Source organism: Danio rerio, chromosome 19 (genome assembly GCF_049306965.1).
Source record: "Danio rerio strain Tuebingen ecotype United States chromosome 19, GRCz12tu, whole genome shotgun sequence".
NCBI classification, from domain to species: Eukaryota; Metazoa; Chordata; class Actinopteri; order Cypriniformes; family Danionidae; genus Danio; species Danio rerio.
This window is the reverse complement of record NC_133194.1, coordinates 38,032,064-38,058,926: the sequence shown is the minus strand read 5'-3', so window position 1 is coordinate 38,058,926 and position 26,863 is coordinate 38,032,064. Positions and strand designations below refer to the sequence as shown.

The window sequence follows — 26,863 nt, the reverse complement described above, 5'->3', positions numbered from 1 at the left end:
GCCTTGTTTTATATTATGCATATTTAAATTACTATAAAGATTTAGTCTTAAATAAGGTCCCTGTTTGGTGTTCAGTGGTTGACTAGTGCCTCTAGTGGCGTGTTGGTGTCTATTCTTCATGTTTTACTCTCTTAATAGCTCTACTGCAAGGTAATGGGCTGTGAAAGTGCTTAGGTTACACCTAAAACATATTAACATACAAGAACACAGTGGGGCCTTCAGTAAAACACACACAGGCCCACACATGAGCTCTGACTCAACAAACTGGAGCCTTGGGTGGGGTGTCAACTGTCGCAGGTGTCACAGCTTACTTTTAGTCTCTGGCAGACATGTAAAGCAAAACAGCTTTCCTGATGGAATGCTGAGCCATTCAAATTGGTGATGGCTGTTTATTTTTATATACTTCGCTCACAGAACATAACAGGGTGAAGGAGGGGGAAACTCTTATTACCAGGAGAGTTTCCATGGGTCCATTTCACCTTGTAAAGGCAGGGTGGAGGTGGTGAGGTCAGTTGGTTTGTGAATGAGCTCCAGTGGCAGGCTTTACTCCTACTCCCCAAGTCACCTAACTGAGATGTGTAAAAGAAAAAACACCCTGACACCTGGGTGTGAATGGCAGGCTGCAATTCCAAACCGCACACACAGGATACTATTGATGACATCACAAGAAAACGCCCAGAAAACTCATCCGTTCCTCCATAAAGTCTGTGAAGACTGTAAAGGTCTCTTCAATGCTAGTAATATTTTCCCATTCTAGAATTGTAGACACTGATGATGTCGTATGATTAATGAGACTGTATTATAACACTTCACTTGTTGACTCTAAAAATAGAATATGTCTTTTTCCTTCAAAATTTGCTGAAGTGTTTTTCTGGCACAATTTATTATTCTTTTAAAGAGTAGTAAAATAAAACTTTTCTATTTTAAATTTGGTCACACTTTATTTTGATGGTCTGTTTGTTGAAATTAAGTTACATTACATCTACATGCCAACTAATTCTCATTAGATTATAAGTAGACTGTTAGATTGGGGTTAGAGTTAGTGTAAGTTGACATGTCCTTGCAATGTTTCTTATAGTCAGTTGAATGTCTGTTGAAGAAGCAGTATCATCAGATATTAAGCAGACAGTCTATTAATACTCAAGTGTACCATCAAAATAAAGTGTTACCTTAATTTTTTTATTTGTCTTTTTGTAACGCATTATTTATCTTACTTAAAATATTAATAATTTAAAGTTATTGTAAGGTCCTTTTAGAAGTTTATTTTTTTTAATCTTTTTGTTGAGAGGTAGTGTTTTAACAGGACCCACAACCTACAGCAGGGCTATTCAATTGGCAGCCCCCCCCCCAAAGGCAACTTGTTTCTGCCCTCTGAATAGTGTGACCACATCACAAATTAATTTAGTTCAGTCGAAAAACGGCCACTATAGGTATGAAATGACGTGTGTCTGTTCAATGCAGCACAAGCTGCAGTTGAAGGCTGTGCAGAGCGTGAGTCACCTGACATTAAAAATTTTGGTGCCAAAAACATTTGAACAAGCTTAAATGCTTTGGTTGCATGAAACGAAACTGCTGCAACTAAACAAAGTTATGCCACCTGTGCGCTGGTTTAAAGTCCGAGCTTATACACCAAGGCTAATACGCACACACACTGGATTAACTATAGCAGCAGGCCGTTCACATATCGCATCTTTTCTGTGCGCAAGTTCGTTTTTTCTAATGTAAGAATATATGCCAAAATGCGTACGCAATCAGAGCGATGCTTCACGCCATCCAGACGCAGTGAGTAGAAAACATCTCACACCGTAGCGGAGCTGTGCGTGGCTTTCAGTGCAATGCAAACAGAAGATATGTTAGACAAATTATTACAAATTATTAAAATTATTATGCATGTATGAACGCAGATGATAAAAACAGTTTATTTCAATACTTAACTAATATAAAGCTTAAATTTACATTAAATGTGATAACCGTGAAACCATGATTTTTCTTCAAACTCTAATCGTGCAACTAAAATCTAGAATTGTTGCATCCATAATTTTTATGCAGTTCAAAACATAACATATGAATGAGTTTCAATGTAGAAGAAGCCGACTTAAGCAATGAACTGATTATATTGTGCTTTAAAATTTAACATCTGAATGTTTGGTAAAAAAAAAAAAAAAGTCTCTTTGTACAATCCACTGATATTGTTCATTTATTAATTTATTTTATATTCGGCTTCGTCCCTTTATTAATCTGGGGTTGTCACAGCGGAATGAACCATCAACTTACAATTTAGCTTACCCAATTCACTTATAGCGCATGTCTTTGGATTGTGGGGGCAACCGGAGCACCCGGAGGAAACCCACGTTAACACGGGGAGAACATGCAAACTCCACACAGAAATGACAACGGAGACTGACCCAGCCGGGGCTCAAACCAGCGATCTTCTTGATATGAGTTGATTGTGCTACCAACTGCACCACCATGCTGCCCGCACTGATAGTATGTAGTTTCAAAATACAATTATTAGCATTTTAATGTAGAAAAATACAACGTGGGTGTCTTAAGAAGCAAAAATACAACATATGTGCACTTACAGTATATGCTGTTGTGTCATCACTCATGATGCAAGTCATATCTCTCTGGCCCCTCATTTGGCATGCTTTTCATGAACTGGCCCCCATGACAAACTAATTGAATAGTCCTGACCTACAGTATATCACTATACATCTGGAAGTGGTCCTAAGTGGTCAAAACCTTTTACACCCTGTATAGTATCATTCACAATGTGAAGGTATTGACAAAAATATAAATACCAAGTGTAAGCAAGGCCAAAGTGTTCTATATATTGAAAGAATGCTGCTGTTGGTGGCTTGAGCAAGCCTGAGTATCTACTGTATGTGTTAACTCACTAGCTTTACAGAAAATTGTGACTAATGTGCAAAACGCAGAGAGAATGGATTATGCTGGCCTCTTGCTCTCTGCAACTCTGGCCGCCCTCTGAAGCTAAGCAGGGCTGCGCCTGAATGGCAGACCACATGGGAAAGCTGGGTTGCTGCCGGAAGTGATGTTAGTGAGGCCACCAGGGGGCACTCAACCTGCAGTCTGTGTGGGTCTTAACGCCCCAGTATAGTGAAGGGGACTCTATACTGCTCAGTGAGCGCTGTCTTTTGGATGAGACATTAAACCGAGGTCCTGACTCTCTGTGGTCATTAAAAATCCCAGGATGTCCTCTGAAAAAGAGTAGGGGTTTCACCCTGGCATCCTTTCCATCAGCTGGTATGTGGTGTGCGGTCTGACGCAATATGTCTGCTATTGCATCATCTAGGTGGATGCTGCAAATTGGTAGTGGATGCGGAGATCCCCCACCTCCCCTAAAAAACGTGTTTAACGCTTTGAGTGTCCAGAAAAGTGTTACATAAATGCATGGAATTATTATTATAACTTTTTTTCTTCCAAAAATTGACTTCCACATTTTTTTTGATTTTGTATTACAATCATTGCCAATTAACATTTTGTCATTCTGCATTAATTGAACCAAGTGTAAAAGCACCCTTTGAATCAGTTTGGAAAGTAAGTACAAGGTGTTTGGGCATTAATCATCCATACAATAAAACATTAGTGTGGGCCAGTATTGTTTTGGATCTTAGTGGCTTCCATTGTGTGCTTAAAACACTTAAAGCACGTTTTCCTTTAAAAAGAATGAGATATATTTTTAACTGCATGTTAGTTTTTTTAAGCTGCATCTAGTAGCTCTCTTAGTAAGAGCCACTAAGAGTTGATTAAAAGATCCTCCATCAACCATTGCCAGAAGAGCCTGTGTCCAGACATTTCGATGGACAATTAAGATGGGGAATCAGGACTGAAGCAAGTATCCTTAACTATTAACATCACTTAATGACATGATCCACGGCTTAGATTAGTACGATTATTACGTTTGGGAGCAAAACCAAGGTCTGTTTTCCTTTTGCAAAGCACCATTCATACTCATTTAAATATCTGATAATCTTTGAGTGACTCTCGTTGAGAAAATTGCTTCGATAGATCAAACGAACCAGCAAAGAACACGGAAAACCATTGCTATTAGAGCTTGTGGCTAATGATGGTCTTCAAAGCCCCCAACTCACTGAGGAGAGTGGTCATTACAAAAATATGTTTGTCCTCATAGGAAACGGTTCACCTGGTCATGAAAGCTTAGGATCTAGCCTCACCCCACTCCTTTTAATCACGCATATGCAGAGATAGCCAACATTTTTCGAGACCACAATAGGTTGTTTATCCAGCACTAGTAACGATTTGATTTCATCTGAGAATACTAAACTTTTATTGCACCCAAATATGTTTGAGAGATTTTTGCCATAATGTTGATTGAGACAAAAAAAAATGCATATATTGCAAGGTGCATATAATGAAAGCAGCGAGAGCTAATTCATTGAAAATCATTTTTCCCTTAAAAATATAAACTTTTTGAAATAATTTCCATTATCATTCTGTATATGTTACTTATGTTTTAGATACCCACTTCTAATGTTATCATTCGATGAAATGGGCATTATCAGTGGTTATCAGCTGATAGATTTCAGCTGGGGTAGGGGTAGACGTTCATAAAATACGATAAATGGAAAGTTTAATAAATAATATAAATAATTCTCATTAACTTCTGGCCGCAGTCGTATATGATCTATAGCTGATTACCTATGTGGATGGATCATAACAGTTTTCTAAGCCTACCAGTAGACTCAAAAAGGCCCCTACTGGCCCATAACTATCAGCTGATAACCACTGATAACACCCATTCAATCGAGTGATAACATTCGAATCGGATGGTTAATATCTGATGTTATATATCTCATCTCAATATAACACAAAAGTTTTAGATATTTTCACACATTGCTCATTTTTTTATTTTAAACATTGTGCAATTTCCGATTGTATGGTTTAATTAGGCATATACAAACAGAGGACTGACAAAAAATTGCATTAGTGGGGTGGTCATGGCTAGGCCCACACGGAATCTGCGCGTGCAGAATTCCAGAGATTTTCCGGAGATTTTCCGCAAAATTTCACTGATTTCTGCAGATTTTTAGCCCATTATTAATTCTGTTTATTTGCTTGAATAAATGTGTAAATCTGAATTTATTCAGTTTTTATTCAGTAATTTATTACTTTTTATTTAATATATTAAAGTTTTAGGTAGGATACTCCGCTGGATACTCCCAAAATAATTCTGCAGAAATTTGTAGATTTTTACCAAAATTCTCAGCAGAAAAAAAGATTTATGATAAATCATAATTGTAATTTTGTTAGATAAAAAGCCATGATGTCTGATTCTATCAGTAAACACACCTCTGCAGTTAACCTTTTCATCTTCACCAGCAACTTGCATAGTATAGATCTTATTAATGCTGCACGACATTGGAAAAATCTGACATTGCGATATTTTGCTTTGCTGTGATATACATTGAGAGATGAACATAATTTGATTAGATGAGTTGATTTTGTTGATTTAGATCAACTGGGAAGTTCAAGTCTTCTTCTAGGCAGTGCATCTGCATAAAACATAATAAATTACAAGCATAAAGTTGCAATCAGAATTATTAGCCCTCCTGAAATGTTACCCCCCTGTTTATTTTTATCACCAATTTCTGTTAAACGGGGAGATTTTTTCAACACATTTTTTAATCTTAATAGTTTAATAGCTCATTTCTAATAACTGATTTATTTTATCTTTGCCATGATGACAGTAAATAATATTTTACTAGATATTTTTCAAGATACTTCTATACAGCTTATACAGTGACATTTAAAGGCTTAACTAATTAAGTTAACTAGGCAGGATATGGTAATTAGGAAAGGTATTATATAACAATGGTGTGTTCTGTATTGAAAAAATATATGTACATTGACCTTAAATAATTTTTTTAAATTAAAAACTGCTTTTATTCTAGCCAACATAAAACAAATAAGGATTTCTCCAGAAGAAAAAAAAAGATCAAACACACTGTGAAAATGTCCTTGCTCTGTTAAACATAATTTGATAAATATAAAAAAAATAAATAAATTCTAATTTCAACTATATAAAACTGCAACAGATCTGAAATAAACAGTGCTTTGAAGTTATATTAAGAGTTTTAAAGTACAGAAATTAAATAATCAAATGTAAAATAACATTTTCATCATTGTATAAATAATTTGTAGAAAAATAATATTTAATAATATCTTTATATTTTTCTAAGCAATTTCATTCTGCGATGTGTGCGGATACACACATTGCTATATCAACACTCAAACGATATATTATTCAGGCCTAGATCTTCTTTTTATAAAATGTTAAGTCTGTGTAAAATCAAAATTTGCAATGTTTATTTTTCTAGCACACATTGTTATTCTTTAGGTGAACATATAATCTGTGCAAGTTAATCCACTGCAAAAACAAAATTCAATCAAAATCTGACTAAAGTCATGTTTGGAGTGGCTGCCCTTCTTTGTTGACATCAGTTTAACAATTTCTTAACCATGGTCCTTTAACCATTAGTTTGCTTGCAGCGAATGATGCGCAAATTCCCCGCCCTCTACTCATTACTCCATTTCAGTTGAAAGCGCATAAACACACTGAAATAAACTTCTCGCAACTTTCAATTCACATACTTTAAACTTTATAACTAGTGTGTTGAGCGCTTAAAAGTTTCGAGATTGGCCTCATTGACTTCCCTTCTAAGTTGGTGTCTGAAAGTGTCTTAATTTGCTTGTCTGCAATTTCAAACCTATTAATTGCATGAAGCGTATGTTTTCTTAAACTTTGGATCCACATTTCAAAGCCTGCAGTATGAAAGGACTGCATGTAAACAGGTCAATAATTAGCTGTGTGTCTCTTTATTGTCCACACTATTACTTAGGAGACATACAAACTCAGATTAGCATCTGATAACGCACTTAATATCCAACAATGTCAGGGGCTGCATGGATGGAAGGTATCCAGTGGCTAGTCTTAGCCATAGCTCCCTTCGAGCACAATGCCCCACTTGTTGCTCCGTCTCCTCTGGCATGATCCAAAGCCATATCAGGCCCTTCCCGAGGCTTCAAATCGCTCAATTTTCAGTGCGTGCTCAATCTAATCTTGGGTTTTATGATTGGATATTATGATAAAGCTGGTGGTGCAAATTATACAGTTCATATATGTTGAACAGGGGCTAATTGAAACATGAATGAGCTCATTGTTATTGGGATGGTGTATCAAATGAGGATGATGGTTAATTTAGGTCTAGATAAGGGATTCTGTAACATCGCCCGTTCTTACAACACACTCGCCTCGTAATTATCCGAGGTAATCTAGGGATTTTAATTCCAGGAGAATTTGAATGTGGTAATAGGGGCCATTAACTGCGCTAATGCATATCTCAGATTGTAGCCTCGAAATGCTGCTTTACTCCTTCTGAATTAAGCATTTGTACATATTATCGTAGCAATTCATCCGGGAAGGGTTCCACTTGAGAACTGTTGCTAAGTGGTTCGCAGTCTAGATCAGTCAGCCAAGAAATTTAATCTCATCTCATAAAACTGATTGGTTTAATTGGCTGAGAGTCTGGCAAGATTACACAAAAACAGACTTTCGCTGTACTTATTGCCGCTTATAATCTTGCACGGGATAGCAAATTTGAGCCGTTTTTTTTTTTTTTGGTGAAAGAATGCTTTAGCCGAGGTGAAATCGATGCTCCATGCGCTGCGCCAACACTGGCTGAATTTTCCAAAAGGTGCTTTCTGGGAAAGATTGCTCTGTTTGTATGAGTGCGAGCATTTGTTTGCAGATGTTTATGTTGGAGGTGGGAAAACAAGGGCTTAAATGGTTACCGGGAAAAGAGGAGGGGTGCAAAATCCATCCCTTTACTCCACCTACCCCACCCCATCCTCTATACTGCTTCCTTATTCTGCCCGGCTGCAGACACTTGGCTTTTGTATGGAGGGAACCAGAGAAACAATCCACTCTCTCTGTTTGGAAAATACTTGCAAGGAAAGAGACCGGGAGCTTCCAGGTGCTTTGCCCCCTGTTAAAAGCCCTGTAAGGAGGTCCTCGTCTTGCCTGGAGTCAGGAGAGCCACTGCCTAGTGAAGCCTCTCGCATTCTCCCTCTCCCTCTCTCTCTCTTTCTTTCTCTCTCCCTCCTACTTTCCACCCTGAGTGCACAGAGATTCAGAAGGTGCGTCTGAAATCTACTTGTATCCAAGCTGGAGACAACACCACAAGGACTTTTCCTTCCTTTTTGCTGCGACAAGCACATGGACTTAATTATCAGCGGAGACAGAAATAAGAACAAGAAGCAGACTGGCACCTGCCACTGAGAGCCAGAACTTTCTCAAGAGTTGCATTCGTTCTTTCGGCACGTATGTAAACAATATTTGACTGCGAGCGCAAGTGCCAAGACATTCCCGAGACTTGCCTGGCTGCTGGGTTCCCATCACTATCTTCCTGAGACATTTCTCCAGGGATGACTGTCTGAAGGAGGAACGCAGAAAAGAAGCCACCTGACCTGCAGAAGTTACCTGCCCTGAGACGCAAGAAGGGTGAGGTAAGTTCTGAATCTTTCATTTTCCTTCCCCTCCGGGTCTATGTCATCCCTGAAAATGTTTTTCATATCCCGTTGCTTCTCTGCAATTGAATCCAAATGTAATGCAGAGAGGGGAAAAACAGTCGGGTTTACATCTCAATCATGGGACCAGCATAATTCTCAGCGCACTGCTTCGCACAAGGCAGATTAACAGAATGATTTAGTGCTCTACCCCCGTTAATCTCCGCGAAATATGCGGCATGTTTTTCTAAACAGAGCCATGTGGCTACCAGTGCTCGTCTTGTGTGCTTGTGGTTTGTGCGTGCCTGTGGCTGATAGGTTGCGTGGTTCAGGTAGTGTTGTGGGTCTCTTCTGGAGTTGGAGAGGGAGAGAGTTATATAACTGCAGCAGCCTCCCTCTCGCTGACACCTGGGACTGTTTGGTCTGTGCACAAATGCCACTCACTTAAATGTAGCTCCGCCTGCAGTTTTATAAAGCCCCTGCCCACTTTTCAGCTTCTGAAAGTTTGCATTTTGACCTGTCAGTCTACTAGTCTTCATATTTTAAACCTATTTAGAGTGCAGAGCTCTTTGTATTTTTAATAGGAGGTTGGAATGACACATCAGATCGGCTCTTTTGGAGTCAGCATGAAACTTTAATATTGTTTATTATATGTGGTGGTGTCATTCTGAAGGTGAAGTATGTCCTGTCAGATCCGTTCAGGTTAAAGTTTTATACACTGTAAAACTTCAAAAAGTGAAGGTATCTCAAACCGTTTGATGAAACCGATTGCAGCAAATCATTTAAGTTCAAAAGCTAATCCTAATGAGTACTGTGAACTTACTTTAAGTTTTAAGAAGTTATGAGGTATTTAATTAATTCATTACCTTCAACACTGAGTTCAAAACTCTTTTCAAATGAGTAGAATTGGCTTTCAATAAATTTTGAGTTAACTACACTGATTTCATTTGATAAAGTTGACTGTTGGGTTTTACAGTGTAATAAACATGAATAAATTAATATAAATTGATGAATATATACACTGTACAAAATGCTGGGTTCCTCAGCTCCTCTGTGTTGTCCCAACACAAATTGATAAAGTTAACTTCAGTGTTTTACAAATTTAAGTGAATTGAATATAAAACAAATAAGTTGTCACATAAACACCCAAAAGAATTGTGTTGTTTCAATTCATTTTAAATAAGTAGTTTTTAAGCAGCAAAAGCCAATTTTGAGTGTATATGTGTGTAATAACATGGTTGTTGTTGTTACTATTATTATTGATGGTGGTAGTACTTTGATTGCAATTATTATTGTTACACATTTTGGTGAATAATTCACATTAAAGTAGGTCTTTAAAATTCAACATAAAACTAACATTGTTCCTATGAAAGTGGGCTATTTGAACTGTCAGAAATAAGCTGCGTCCCAAATGACACACATTACACTGTGCACTATATGCACTTACACACTCAGTAGCATAGTATATGAATGTACAGAAGTGTTGTTTCAAATGGAACTATTTTTACTAATCGAAAGTTTCCCAGATGACGTTTGACAGTTGCCAAATTACTGAAATAATTTACCAAATAATACTTGCCATGATTATAACCGCATTCGCCATTGGGAGGCGCTATAATCACTCTCCTAGGAGAATCTTGCTTTTACATGCCAAAATAAATGAAGTAATAAAACATGAGGGCCCGAAAGCTCCACCCCTTCCGCTACATGAGAAAAGCAGCAGCTGTTGAGTGTGTGAAGTGTCCAACGTTCCAAACTTCTTTTACTGGTTGAATAAGTGAATGCACTACTTACACTATTTATACTACAAAATGGCGTAGAATTGTGCATTAGTATCCGATTTGGGACGCACTTATACTCAAAAAATTATGCTTGTTCAAACTACTTACTTAAACTACTAATCTTTCCCCGACAACTTAATTGTTTTATGTTCAATACACTTACATTTGTAAAATTGGTTAAGTTAATGTTTATTTGTGTTAAGACAACATGAAGAAATTTTGTGGAACCCAGCTTTTTTTACAGTCTAGTCTACTTTAGGTAAAAATGTCACATTTGAATCTTTTCTTTTGTTCGTTTATTCATTCTTTATTTTTTTCTTTCATTCGTTCAGTCTTTCCTTCATTCGTTCTTTCTTTCTTTCATTCGTTCGTTGTTTTTTTCTTTTGTTCATTCATTCTTTTGTTTGTTCAATCTTTCGTTCTTTCGTTTGTTCAGTGTTACTTTCGTTCGTTCGTTCTTTCATTCTTTTGTTAGTTCGATCTTTTTTTCTTTCTTTCGTTCGTTCGTTTGTTCTTTTTTTCGTTAGTTCTTTCATTAATTTGTTCTTTCCTTCGTTCGTTGTTTCTTTCTTTTGTTCGTTCATTGTTTCGTTCGTATATTGTTTCTTTCTGTCGTTTGTTCTTTTGTTAGCTTGAGCTTTTGTTCTTTCTTTTGTTTGTTCGTTCTTTCTTTCTTTCGTTCGTTCGTTCGATCTTTCGTTCTTTATTTATTTAATTGTTTGTTTGTTTAAACTGAATATTAAACAATAATATTAAACAATAAATATGAAACAATAATGTATTAAGCCTATATTAATAATGAATTATTGTTCTTAATTCCTTGTTCTGTTTTTGAATATTTCTATAGTTTGTATTAATATATTACTTAAATTATATAATAAATATTATAAAAATATTAGTGTTATATTTATAAATATAAAATCTTGCTTTGCCTCCACTGGTGATGTCATAAATAACATTTTAACCCATTCATTTTCAAACACCTGCATTTGTTTTTATATGTGTTATACCTATTTTTTTATGATCATATAATTTTTTGAGTCCCACCTTCAATTGTCTACCTAATATAGTCTAAACCAGGGGTGCTCAACCCTGTACCTGGAGATCCAGAGTTCAGTTTTAACCATGGTCAAACACACCTGAACCACTTAATTAGGTCCTGAACAGCACTTGATAATTAGAGGCAGGTGTGTTTGATATGGGTTGCAACTGAAATCTGCATGAAGAAAGATGTTCAGGAGCAGCTATGCTCACACCAGCAATGAACAATATCAAATGAGTCAGATTTAGATGTGAGTTGAGAACTGCACTTCATATTGGCTAAAATGGAAAAAAAAAAAAACTCTGTCTGGGTGTTTTGTTCAGTAGCAAACTTCTCACCCCAGCAAGAGTCGGACATGATGTTTTGTCATAATATGTCTAAAAAGACCTTAAAGATCTGCTTTGTGATGTTTAAGCTTTTCCACACATAATCAACTACTGCACATGGCATGAGCTCTGTGCTGCAGTCTTAATTTCAGACGGAGAGCGAGCGAGACGACTGTGAGAGAGAGAAGGGAATGTGCTTTCATAATACATTCTTCACCAAGAGCACTGGGGAATAGTATTCAATAATACTTTTTTTCTCGTCTGAGTAGCAGGGCCCGACTTCTACCGAACTGAAACAGACCCAGTCTGGAAAAGACGACATGCTCTCCACTAAAAACATTTGGCGCCTCAACATGATGGCTTTCAGGAGGAGAAGCGCTTGTGGTCTGATTGCGAACCTGTGCGTCACTGCTACCCCTTTACACTAGGGATAGATGAAGACTCGTTGGTATCAATTGTCCACATACTGTAGTATGGATAATGATAACACTTAATATCTGGAATTGGCCTCTACAACTGGTTTGGTTATGGTTGTACGATGTGACAATAAATTGTCTGCAATGAAAAGTTTACTATAGTAGCACATGAGCAATACACTTACAAACAGAGATGTTTTAACTCCATTTTCACTTCATAACATCAGCCGAAGGTTTGAAATAACTTTTTTTTTGTGATCAAATGCACTGTGTAAAATGCTGGGTTCCACATAAATCCTTCATGCTGTCCCAACACAAGTCGATTAAGTTAACTTGATTGTTTTTTTACAAATTTAAGTGGATATAACATAAAACAATTAAGTTGTCCTAAAACAAACTTAAAAATTGTGTTTATTCAGCTCATTTTAAATATATTAGTTAAAAATAAAACTAATGGAAAAAAACGTGTGCTTTATGTCACAGATTGAGAAGATCGTAGTGTTTTATTGTAATCTATTTATGGGGTACACTCAAAAAATATTTTTCCGCTTTTTCTAACTACTTATGCACTGTACCCAATAAGTTAAGGTAACCATTTGAGGAAACCGATTGCAACAAACCATTTGAGTTCAAAAACTAATCCTAATGAGTACTGTGAACTTAATCTATTTGAGTATATGAAGCCATTTGAGCAAAGTAAAACCAATAAATGAAGAGAACTCAAACCAAATGAGAACTGGAAAACCCATTAAGTTCAGGCAACTCAAACCATTTGATGAAACCGATTGCTACAAACCATTTGAGTTAAAAACTAATCTATATTGAGAACTGTGAACTTTTAAGTTGAATGAGGTATTTAATTAACCCATTACCTTCAACGCTGAGTTCAAAACTCTTTCCACATGAGTAGAATGAACTTTCAGTCAATTTTGAGTTAACTACACTCATTTCATTTAATAAAGTTGACTGTTGGGTTTTACAATGTGTAAAATAAGTGTAAACAACTAAATTCTTGAGATTATTTTGGGACCACTTAATTGTTTTTATGTTCAGCATTATAAATATTTCACTTTGTTCTTGTTTACTTACTATAATTACTAATAGATACTTTATTCTTATAAAATATACAAGAAGGATTAAAAAATACAAATAAACCATATATTTGCTTCTTTTTTTATCAGGTACAGTGTTAAGTTTAAGTTTGTTGAGTTTAAAATCTTGGTCACACTTTATTTTGATGGTGCTTTTGTTGAGCTTAAGTTACATTGCATCTACATGCCAACTAATTCTCATTAGATTATAAGTAATCTCTTAGGTTGGGGGTAGGGTTAGTGTAAGTTGACATGTACTGACTTCTTATAGTGAGTTAAATTGGAGCTACTGAATGAGCAGTAGCAACAGATATTAAGCTGACAGTCTACTAATACTCAAATGGACCATCAAAATAAAGTCTTTGTTTGAACTTTTCACACTTTAAAAAATGTAATCGCATGCTGTCAATCATATTTACTCCAAAACTTTATCAATCAAAAAAAAAGAAAAAAAAAGATTAGGTTAGATTTTTTTCCATTTCCTGTATTTGTTGCAAGCATTTTGTCGACAATTCACAGCCACAGTACAAGTTAAAGCCAAAATGTAGAACAAAGTCTGACAAATTAATTCACTTTCTTATCACAGCAAAGAGCACTTCATTTTTATGCATTGGACAATATTCAATATGCATTTGACTGTTTTGCAAGGTTTCTGTGCACTACAAATATTTAGAATAACAATTACGAAAAAAAAAATACAGACATAGCGTTCAAAGACCTTTAGGTGGATACCTTTAGTTCTGTGAAGCATATGAGGAGTTCATGCTTAAAGGCGCACTTTAAAGTTCTGTATGAATGAAACTGATTATTGTGATGACATTAAGTGTGTGCTTAAATATTTAGTTTAAAAAGAGATATAGCCAGATGTACGTATGGCAGAATTTCGTCTTCAAAACGAATGCTACGGGGTGATATGACGCCGTTCCTTTTTGCACTTACCAGCTGACTGTTTACCTTCGTATGGATGGCTTACCCGCTGTTACCAGTTTTTCCAGTGGCTCATCGCTTACGTAGGTGAACTTGAGATGTAGAAAGGAGTTGACTGCGACAAAAATCATATTTTCTCAAATAATAAGAAAAAAATACTCCACGGTGATGTTATCAAGACTTTTAGAAAAAGGAAAAAAGTACTGATAACGGCAGCCAAAAGGGTAAGCAACGTCACATTTACTGTCCTGCCCCATACACTGCATTACAAACGTGTAGTAATTTGATGCAAAGATGATATAGTACACTCATAAATACACTCACATTTTCATACATTTATTAAAATCTAAATATTAAACACTTTGAAGGATGCTGATGACTGTTAAATGTGCCATAACGGTCCTGTGAAAAGCATTCATTGATTTCTCAATAAATACCAGAATAGTATTGCGATATAGTTTTAAATCTGTATATATCACCCATTCAATACTTTACACAAGCTCCCGAGTGGGAAAGAGCGATTAGAGATAAGTGTGTGAGATGCTCCACAGGGTCACACACTTGTGATTCCTGCATCTGGAGACGGGCCAGGGTTTGGAGATGGGATGCTGTCTGTGGTTAGTTGAGAGCTTGAGAAAGTCAGCTGTGACGTATGATGTGATTTTGTGATGGATTCGTCTCATCTGGGCTTGTTATCAGGAGATGCAGCAGACGTCGTCCCACCTTTCTGACTGCAATTACAGTGATAGCTTCAATCCCTCTCGCACACACTTTGCCCTTCTCTCCACATGCGCATGCAGTTAGGTTAAGCTTCGGAGATCTGTTATACCTGGAGAAAGTTATCTGTTGGCATTAGCAGGTTATATTTCAACTTCAGATCTGCTGGATTTGCACGTGGGACCGTGGAATCATTTCAGCCAGTTTCTAGAGCTGTGAATGTCATGTGACTAAGCACTTGTAGAGCTGCATGACATCACGATTTGACCTTTAATGGTTTTAAAGGGATAGTTAAGCAAAAAATGTATATAATCATATTCAGTAATTTCATAAACACATAAAAACATAAACATTCATTTCCTTGTAAAAATCCTCAGATATTTTTCATACATTAAAAACACAAAATTCCTTATATAGATCATTTCAATGTGCCTAAACATTTCCTGCTTGTTACCAAACTATTTTAGAGCTGTAACAAAAGGCAATGTAATAATATCTTAAAGTTAAAACAGCTGCCATAACATTATTTATCAATATGTGGAGCTGTTTGGATTCTTGGAAGCTATGGAAATTCAAAATGTAATACAGAAAATAAATTAGGACAATTTGTTATTGTTTACGTCCCTCGAAATGGTGTATAATATTCTTTACATACTATATATCTATCATATGTCTACCTCCGTGACTTTATTTGTGGATTTAAAATTGAATTTTGAACTTGAAATTTTCCTTTTTTTATTTATTTTTTAGCAATTTATCTAAGATCTGCACTGTGGCGCAGTAGGTAGTGCTGTCTCCTCACAGTAAGAAGGTCGCTGGTTCGAGCCTCGGCTGGGTCAGTTGGCATTTCTGTTTGGAGTGAGGATGCTCTCCCTGCTTTCCCATGGGTTTCCTCCAGGTGCTCTGGTTTCCCCCACAGTCCAAAGACATGTGGTACAGGTGAATTGGGTTGGCTAAATTGTCCGTAGTGTATAAGTGTGATTGAGTGTGTATGGATGTTTCCCAGAGATGGGTTGTGGCTGGAAGGGCATCCGCTGCAAAAAAAATGCTGGATAAGTTGGCGGTTCATTCTGCTGTGACAACCCCGGATTAATAAAGGGACTAAGCCGAAAAGAAAATAAATGAATGAATGAATAAATGGGTTGCGGCTGGATGGTCATCTGCTGCTATGAATATATGCCAAAATAGTTGGTGGTTCATTCCGCTGTGGCAACCCCTGATAAATAAGAGAATAAAAATGAATGAATTCATAATACTGAACATTAGAACTGAACATTAGTTATGCAACATAGAATATGCATAACAAATATACTTTTTTATATTTTTTTATTATCCACAGAGAAAAGTCGATATCGTGATTTGAAGAATTATTTGTCAAAAAATCTGGTGAATTCTGTGTTATTCAGTAAATTCCACTTTTATGGCAGGATTTTGCAATTCTATTTATGTTATCCACACTGCATAAATCAATCTACCTGAATATTGACTTACATGGTACTGACAATTTTATTATTATTTCTAATGTAATAGAGCTGCATGATTAATCGAAAAAAGATTGCAATCTCGATTCGACCCTGCGAACGATCTTAATTCAGCTTTTCTATGATTCAACCAATTATATTTTCAAGGTCAGTAGAGAAGCTTAAATGCGGATGCAAGTCTTCACGTTTTATATTTGGACACCTCCTAATGGCAGTAAAAATGTCACATACTGTATTTATAAGGTATAATTCTCCCAAAAATGTCATTTATGTCTTAGTGTAATGATGTATTCACGGCCATGATATCAGGAAGTATGATTTGCATTTATGTTTTCTTTTTCTGAAAGTGACAGCAACCATGACCTGAACTGCACTTGGCGGTGAAAGTGAAACCGAAAGCGCGCACATCATTTAATGATATCGCATTTTAGAGTTATGATTGCGAGAAACATTTGATTTGTTCTTTCATAGTAAACACAGTGTTGTGCATAAAAATAAATGTTTACTGGGTCAGTATAACTACTCTAGCCTATATAATGTTAAACATAATACAAGAGGGAATCTGATAATGACAAATGTCTCATTTTACCAGTGAATAAAATGGTTTATTGGTGTTGTCAATGACAAATGACAAGCATACGTCTCAAACTTAATCACTTCAGAATTATGAATAGTTGTATTGTGATTTAATCACTTTACTGTGCATTAATGACCAGAACACATTTAAAGTCTATTCAAGTTCACTATTCCAAGTCTATACAAAATGCAGCATTTTAACCAACAGTAGACCTACATATAGGCCTAATATTATTATTGTTTATGTTTGAGAAATAACACTAATAATAGCCTACTCATTTTAAGCCCTAAAAAAATAAGTTTATTTTAGTTGAAAAGAAAATGGTGTGTAGTTTCAACAGTTACCACCAGAGGCTAACGGAGTTATGTTAACCTTCCAAACCTTGACTCTTTGGCCAAAGCACACAAAAGCAAATACTTTGGCATTATGCAGCTGCAATGGCGAAGCAGTGCTGTAACCATGGATGGCCACCTTTGGGATGGCCCAATAACTCCGCTGACTGCTTTTTATGATGCCGGTTAACTCTGCCAGTCCGCGCCTGATGAAATGCATTTCTTTCTTTATTACATTACACGACTCCAACTGACCTGACAGAGGCTTTAATATATGGACCATTCATAATTGCCACACACTGATTGGTTTTGCTGGTCAGTGAGCCTTTGTCCGTGTCCAGCCATCTGCCTTGTTAATTCTGGGGCCATTTTCAACTCACCGAATCTCGTTTATAAGCTATTAAAAGTCCATCACAGATGCTGAAAATCACATTTAGATCTTTAGAGCTCAAGGCGGATGTAAACGTGTGCCCTGGAGAAGCCGTATCTGAGAAATAAAAAGAAGCAAAGCTTGTATCCAAACCATTATGGATGTCTCTTTTCATTCAGCATGTAAGGGCTTACTGCAGATTCAATTCCCATTTGAGTTTTTATTTTTTTTAACCATGCAACAGAGGAAAATGATATGAAATCCATTACACATGCTCAATCAGTGGGAGAGACTAGACAGAGGAGCTGGCCCAGTGCAGGCTGAGAAGCATATGGGAAATGTTGGACACACCAATAGGTTGAACTTTTACTTGGGGTTTACAAGAGGCGATGTCTTGTGTTTGCGGCCAAACCGAACCCTAACCAATAGGTGAGAGAATAAACTGATCTGTTTATAAAGTTGGACAGAATGGAGTGTCAGAGTTATGCAGTGGGTTATTTGGATGGCCACATACTGTACTTTCATATGCAGAGTCTTCTTTTTTATGTTATTCATAGACCTACAGATGTTTGTTTGCTTGAGGCCAGCTGAAATATGGATTCGTGTGCTGTTCTGAACTGATGAGAGGACCAGTAATCCACGTTGGATTTTAACATTGTGCCACTAGAGGGCAGAGCTGCTGACCTTCAGTGTGTGTGACCACAAACACTATTACATGGGAATGTGAGGAACACACACAGGTTCTCAACATGGAAAATATGCTGGATAACAAAGGCCCCCTTTCTTTCTGTGCACATAGTAAAGCATGTTGTTTAGTTTTGTTTGTTTACAGTTTGTTAAAATGGGCCTCGCTTAAGATTAGATGTACTTATGTACTTATATCACAACATTGGGACATTTATATACTATCATAACGTTTGGTTTATTAATTCTTGTACTAATGTTTACTATTTTTTTTACTGTTTGCATTTTTTATACACAACCAATAGATTGGGCTCAGTTTTATTTTAATTTTCATGTTTTTTTTTCATTGTTAAATTATTCTGCTCATCAAGGCTGCATTTATTAAATGTAAAAAAAAAAGGTTAAATATTTATTACAATTTTAAAATAAATGCTTTCTTATTGTATGTTGTTTTAAATTAAATTATTACTTCAATCATTATTGCTTTTATTATTATTATTATTGTTGTTGTTATTAATAATAATAATAACAATAATCATAATAATAATAATAATTAATATTAGAGTGATTTCTAAAGGATCATGTGACTCTGAAGACTGAACTAATACAGCTGAAATTTCATCTTTAAAATCACTGGAATAAAATATTAAATTAAATTATAAACTTCATTTGAACAGCTATTTTATAGTGCAATAACATTTCACAATTTACTGTACTGTATTTGATGAAATAAACGCAGCCTTAGTGAGCAGGATAACTTTATATTAAAACATTTAAAAATTGTACTGACCCCAAACTTTTGACCGGTAGTGTATATCATTTTATTTTCCTTCTTTTTGGAAGCCAGTCATATTTCCATTTAGTCTATATTCACATTATAGCAATAACACTGGATTGGGGTGCATTTCCCAAACAACGACATAACTAGTGGCTAAACTATCATGGAACGATGCATCGTTTGGGAAATAAGCGATGTAGTGACCAGTGTTTCCCCAAAACCGTAGTTTCTCTGTCTCAGATTCATTGTTTGAATCACGTTAGTTATAATGTAAAACACCCATAATGATGCTCTATATCAGGGGTGTCCAAACTCGGTCCTCAAGGGCCAGTGTCCTGCATATTTTAGTTCCAACCCCAATTTAACACACCAAAACCAGCTAATCAAGCTCTTTCTAGGTATACTAAAAAACGTCCTGGGAGGTGTGTTAAAGGAAGTTGGAGCTAAACTATGCAAAACACCAGCTCTCCAGGACCAAGTAACTTTTTTTGAAAAAATGACCATCATGTTTTTGTATGAAATTATATTTTTTACACACACACACACTTAAATATATCCACTATTAGTTTTGGTAAAAACATGCACATGTTTTCTATATTAGCTGAAATATATATAAACAGCACATATAGGCCTTATACTGTCTTTCCTTTACAAATATTCATTCATTCATTCATTTTCCTGTTGGCTTAGTCCCTTTATTATTCCGGGGTCGCCACAGTGGAATGAACCGCCAACTTATCCAGCAAGTTTTTACACAGCGGATGCCTTTCCAGCCGCAACCCATCTCTGGGAAACATCCCCACACACATTCACACACACACTCATGCACTACGGACAATTTACCCTACCCAATTCACCTGTACCGCATGTCTTTGGACTGTGGGGGAAACCGGAGCACCCAGAGGAAACCCACGCGAAGGCAGGGAAAACATGCAAACTCCACACAGAAACGCCAACTGAGCCGAGGTTCGAACCAGCGACCCAGCGACCTTCTTGCTGCGCCACTACCTACTGCGCCACTGCCTCGCCCTTTACAAATATTATTGAGAATAATAAATATTCTATGCTAAAACATAGAACTACTTGGCTAACACTCTAATCTCATGTATAAACAATATAAACTGTTTATGACTGTAATTAACAGTAGGCTATTAAGAAACGTAAAAATAGTTATTATTATTATTGTTATTATTATTATCATCATTATTAATACTTTATTATTATTAAGTAGGTAATTGTTTAATTATTTTTTTATTAATTATTTTAAATTTTGAAAAGTCTATTTTTACAACTTTGACACATTCAAACCATTGCAGAAATGTTCAAACCACACTAGGCTACAGACACATTTCATAAAAAATAACCTACTATAAATTAAAAGCATTAACCTATGCTATATATTTTTGTTTTGTCACATAAATTCCAGTTTTAAATAATGGATCACCTATAGCTTCGTTATGAACCACAGCTGTGTTGAAAATGTCATAATTGTTTTTAAAGTGCACTACGAAGGGAGCACAATTGTCCATATGAAGATCGCTGAAACTGAACTGTAAAAATACTTTGAAAGCAAATTAGACCAAAGTGAGATGACTTTAATGTTTTTTTTTATCATTCCAAGTTTAAATGTTGGAACGTTCTAAATAAATAGAGCATACAGTGTGGATAACTGGGAATAAAACACAACCAAGAACTATGCTTAACTACAGCTCTAGAGGTGTAGTTACAAGCATACCAGTTGCGAATGTTTGTTGGAACAATGGATTCGTTGGAAACACTAAATCAACTAACTATGTTTGTAACGACAGAACTTGTGACTTTAGTCACAATAATTACTTATAATTGTGAAGCTTTTGATCATGCAAATGATGGATCTGTATTTTGATTGGCATATGACCGTGTCATCCTCTGTTATCTTAAACCCATCAGTGTTGGCATAACGTCTTTTCCTGCCGGCCACGTGGTAACCTTCATACCTCCTTTATTTGGTGTTCACTTTAAACAGGAAATGAAGGAGAATACCACTCGTGCTCCGAGACTGTGTTACGTTCCAGGAACTCACACCCTCATCTTTCACCATTAGCATTTGTTTCAAATGAAATAAACAGTGCTTTTTGGTTTTCTAGGGAGTCAAACAGGATACAGGTGCAGAAATTGAATAATATCATGTAAAATAAATGTATAGTCTTTATCGTAAAATAAATAAATAAATACAATTAACATTTGTTAAAGCTTTAAACTCAAATGAAATGTTTGCACAATCACAGGCCTTAAAATGCATTACAATTGATAAACTTTTACAATTATTGTTAAATCTTTTAATTACTCCACAAATCATATGTGTTTTGAACTCTTGTACTTGCTCTAATCCTTACTGGACATTGCATATCTTGCTTTGGGACTACATTATGATATAAACATACAGTTTAAGTCAGTATTTCAAGCCCTTCTGTGCTTTCTTTTTCCTTTTTCAAATATTTCCCAATGGCGTTTACTAGAGCAAGGATTTTCTTACAGTATTTCCTTTCTTTGGGAGAATGTCTTCATTTATTTATTTTGGCTAAAATAAAAGAAGTTTTACATTTTTTAAAATAACATTTTAAGGTTAATATTTTAAGCCCCCTTATGCAATGTTTATAGATTGTCTACAGAACAAACTATCGTTGATTTGCAATAATTTGCTAATTACTCTAACCTGCCTTATTAACCTAATTAACCTAGTTCAATCTTTACATTGCTCTTTAAGCTGAATTATAGTGTCTTGAATAATATTCAATAAAATAATTTGTACTATCATCATGGTAAAGATAAAAGAAATCAGTTATTATAAACTATTTTAACGATCTAGGTGCAAAGTCTAAAGCGTATGGTGCAAAAGCTTTAAGGGCATGTCCGAATCCACTTTTGCTGTTTTAAGGATGGAACAATAAAGTTTGCACCACAGCACATAGTCTAAAAGGGTTGTGCTTATTCTCTTAATGAGTTATAGGTGTATTTTAGACATAACGTGCATTAAACCAATCAGAATCTCATCTCCCATTCTCTTAAAGAGTCAGTTGCATTGTAGAGTGGTGCAGTTGCTATTTACATGGTGGACTTTGTAAGTGGAAAAACTGAACACTAGTGAGAAAACAGTTAAACACCATCTGGAGTGCAATGAAGAACAAGCCTCCTTCATTTGGCCTCTTTACTTTCTCTTTACTTTACTTCTTTACTTCCGTAGAGTAAGGAAACAAAGATACTCGACTGAAGACCATTAGCCTACATATTTGTTTTCGTTTGTTAAGTGCAAAGATTTGTTTCATAACTATTTTTAAATTCACTTCTTATTTCCAGCAAATGAATAAATGAACAATAATAACGAAGTGTGGTCAAAAAACTTTATATCCAAAAAAGTTATATCCAAACACACATTCTGTTTATATGGCCCATATGGTGATGCATACGTCTCCAAAACCCGACAGGTGGACAAATTGTCACCTTGGAATTATAAGGTTCTATCTGCGCTCTGAATGATTTTGAGATATTGAGCTTCAAAGTTTCTGCATTCCATAGCAAACAGTATGTGTGTAACATTTGTTTTTTAAATAAAAAGTCTTAAAATGTAAACAACTTATAAGAAAACATCTCATAATGTAAATAAGTTGTAATTTAATAAGAAGGTCTAAAGCCCCTTTTACACATACAGACCTACAGAGGTTGTATGTGTGAACAGGTCCTTTTTGAAAATACCGGTAAATTCGTTCTGGCTATTTTCTGGAAAGAGAAGTTGTAACATTACCGGCAATTTGCCGGAATGCTGCGCTGTGTGAATGCAGAAGGAAGATTGCCGTAATAAGCGCGTGCACGTCTAGAACGTGCTGATGTGAGACGTCTGCTTTAGCCAATCACAACAGGCAGACGCATTTACGTCTGCGCGGTTTGTGAGAATAAAAGCCTTTGAATATTTTTCCAGACACATTTATCTGCTAGAAGTTAGTCAGATCACGTTTATATGTTCTTCTTAATGCCAACTGTGTAAATAATCATCGATGAGATGCTTATGATAAGCCGTTGTTTGTTTACCTTCAAGCTTTGCGTGTGCCTGTGATACAGCCTAAGAGCGCCAGCACACGCACATATTATGAACATCTCGACATGCGAAAGTGATCCTGCGAAAGTTTTTCACAATATTGATCATCCACAGAGTTTGTAATTTAGTCAAATGTTTACAAATGCAAGCGCAGCCGTTTAAAGCTCATTTGTGGTGAATGATGTCAGAATTTACCGGTATTTTGGAATGGATGTGTGAATGCTCTTTTCCGGAAAATTTCCGTAACGTCCTCACCTGTGTGAACAGCGCTTTTTTGAATATACCGGTAAAGTCGTTCCGGAAATTTTCCGGATATTTACCGGTATCACTGTGTGAAAGGGGCTAATAACTGACATTTTGACAAAAATGTCAGATAGAACCTTATAATCATAATGTGACAAAATCTAAAGTTGTTTTTATTAAGACAAATATAAATATACATATAATACATAATATTGCTAATAATAATAACATTATACAAATGCAAGTGTCACGGACGGAATGCAGAACAAAAATGCGGTTCAACAGAATTTATTTAATCAAAAGAGAGTCAAAACAAGGTAGTCTGTCGTTCACAAGGCACAAAGAGCTGGATCTTTACAAGAAAACTCAAAATGCCACCCGCTCGGCTGAGAGAGAGAGAGACGAAGGCTGGTTGGTTCTGTCAGGCCAATACTGCGATGCGGAGAACGTCTGACCTCCAGGCGCTGATGATCAGAGCACAGTCACAGATGAGAGCACACTTCAATCGAGTTCAGCCAATTTGTACATTCAACGAAGAACGCGACAGGACAAGACAGGACGGGATGATACTGGATAGAAAGATGTTAGTTAGGTATAAGCTAGATGTATGCAGGAAGCAACAATAAACTGACAACAGAGGGAATGAAAGGGAGAAAGCTGAGAGCAGGACACAGAGGTGAAAGACTTACAGTAACAAGGACCAAACCAGGTTCATGACAGCAAGGTGACATGAATAAACTGAAAAAAGGTGACCCAAAATGAAGGCATGGAGGCAGTGGTTTTTATATTTATGTAGAAACTAATATTTTTTGTAACATTTTAATGCTTTAATTTTTTACATATGTAAAGATATTTAGGGCGAAGCAGTGGCGCAGTAGGTAGTGCTGCCGCCTCACAGCAAGAAGGTCGCTGGGTTGCTAGTTCGAGCCTCGCCTCAGTTGGCGTTTCTGTGTGGAGTTTGCATGTTCTTCCTGCGTTCGCGTGGGTTTCCTCTGGGTGCTCCGGTTTCCCCCACAGTCCAAAGACATGCGGTACAGGTAAATTGGGTAGGCAAATTGTCAGTAGTGTATGAGTGTGTATGTGGATGTTTCCCAGAGATGGATTGCGGCTGGAAGGGCATCCACTGTGCAAAACTTGCTGGATTAGTTGGCGGTTCATTCCGCTGTGGCGACCCCGGATTAATAAAAAGACTAAGCCAACAGGAAAATGAATGAATGAATATAGATATTTGTGTATTGCTGTACATCCTGTGAGACCAACTTTTAAGTGGTCAATGGCACGGTCTATTTCAGTTCCTCAAAATAGCAACGCACCAACGATTTACCTTAACACTCCTCCTCTTTAGACCGACACACGCAAGAGACCACAAAGTGGTGCAAATAGATTTGCTATTTAAGCAAAATGATGCAAAATGTGAAAATTAGAGTTGCACTGATCTTTCACCTTATTGTGCCAGGTGTTTAGGGCCCGCTATTTGGAAATGTGTTGAAAAAGTCTTTCCTTTAAACAGAAATTGGGGGGGAAAAATGGCACCTCATTGAACCCAGTTTTTTAAAACACTTCACTGATTGTTTACAGTTTAACACAAGTTCCTCGCATAATTCATGCAAAGCATCATGGGGCGTAGGAAAAAGGTGAATGACTTACAAAAGCAAAGCAGCGAATGAGGAATTACCCTCAAATCTGTCGGAAACAGCGCTTTGGCATAAGCCTCGTCTGCAATCAGCAACACGCTTAGCCTGCATTAGATGAATGTGTGTGCGTTTATAAGTGAACATCATGAGCCGCCAGTGGCTCAATCAAACATCCTGTTGCATAAGGCTTGGTTCCAGCGGGCTGTACGTGAATTGGTCTGGACAGGAAAAGAGGTGCAAACACATTCAGGAAAGTGGAGTTTATCTCCGTAAGGCCAGTGGGTTTATTGTATGGGCGCTAGCTGGGGTGTGAAGATGTCTGACGTTTGATTGATTCAGTGGAAAGGTGTCCTGGCCTGAACAGATGCGTCTGTTTTGTTATTCTCAACAGGATGTAAATGAACACATGCTTGAGGAAATTAACAGCTTTGCTTTAAGTCTGATGAATGGGCCACAGATCTGGGCTTTAGACACAGAGCTCATTTGGAATATCATGAATTACTTCCAACTATGTGAATGGACTGCAAAAAAAAATATATTTAATATTTAAGGATATACAGTGCTCAGCAAAATTAAGTACACCCCATTTTGAAAATGAATATTTGTATCTATTTCTCAGTGAGTATCTGGTGCATTTGAACAAAACAGATTTATTTAAAACAGATAAATGTATGAAAATAATATTCAATAAATTCATGCAAAATAATGCAAAAAATTACAAACTGAAAAATTTCAACAAAATTTTAGATATTTTTTGTTTCTCTTGATTTTTGCTACTTTTGAAAATTATATTTAATATTTTTCCTTACATCTAAATTTGGGTTACTAATTATTGAACCATTATTGTAAGTTATTTTGTTAGGTTTGCTCCAGATTTGGCTTCAGTACTGACTAAACTAATGTATATGCGCAAATATAACATTGTAAAGCATCCTATAGAAAATATTAATTTAAATGAGAGATTTGTAGGGGGGGTGCATTCATAAATGCTGAGCACTGTATATGTGTATTTATTCTTTATTCTAATACATTAGTATTTTTTATTTATATAGATATTATTTAAAGTGTTGTATTATCTCATCTTCATACATTAATGATAATTCATATATAACATAGATAATATTTGTATAATTTGTCTATATATTGTTTCTATATGCATTCGGTCATACATTTATTAGAGTTAGTTCCTAGTATTAGTTTCTGTTACGTTATTATTTGTATATTATTAATATTCATACATTTTCCTTTGGCTTAGTCTCTATTTCAGAGGTCATCCATACACATTCACACAGACACACATTCATACACCATGGACAGTTTAGTTTATCCAATTCAAACTCTTTGGATTGTGGGGGAAACCGGAGCACCCGGAGGAAACCCACGCGAACACATGGAGAACATGCTACCTCCACACAGAAATGCCAACTGGTCCAGCTGGGACTCGGCTTTTTCGCTGTGCTAACCACTGAGCCACGGTGCCGCTATTATTAATATATTAGAGTTTTTTTTTTTCATAATTTAGTTGTGTGACAGCGCTAACCACTGAGCCGCAGTGCTGCTATTATTATTATATTAGAGTTTTTTTGTTTCATAATTTAGTTGTGTAATTTGGTGATATATATATCAATATATATCCCACAATAGGGATGGGAACGCTTCCAATTTTGCTTGGTGCACTGGTAAAAAAGGTAACAATGCGATGCATCATTTTAAAATGTGTTCATGGGATTAAAGTTAGCATTTAAAATTCACATAAAGTTAAAATACATTTTTTTTAGATGTTAGTATCAGGATGTTAGTCTTAAGGATATTGTTATGAACACCAGCGATCTAGCTCTTGCAGAT

At 36.2% G+C, this 26,863-nt stretch overlaps 1 protein-coding gene across 6 annotated transcripts in view; it reads left to right on the top strand.

Annotated features, from left to right (window-relative positions):
* col8a2 (collagen, type VIII, alpha 2) overlaps nucleotides 1-26,863 on the top strand; it is a 202,376-nt gene that overhangs the window by 91,319 nt on the left and 84,194 nt on the right. Inside the window, exon 1 of one of the 6 annotated variants that reach the window (XM_068215200.1) lies at nucleotides 7,923-8,542. The exons of 4 other annotated variants lie outside the window; for them this stretch is intronic. The gene's annotated coding sequence lies outside the window, so the exon portion shown is untranslated. Of the gene's footprint in view, nucleotides 1-7,922; nucleotides 8,548-26,863 lie in introns of those variants that run through there. One more of the 6 variants, NM_001082901.1, reaches the window with a different exon arrangement.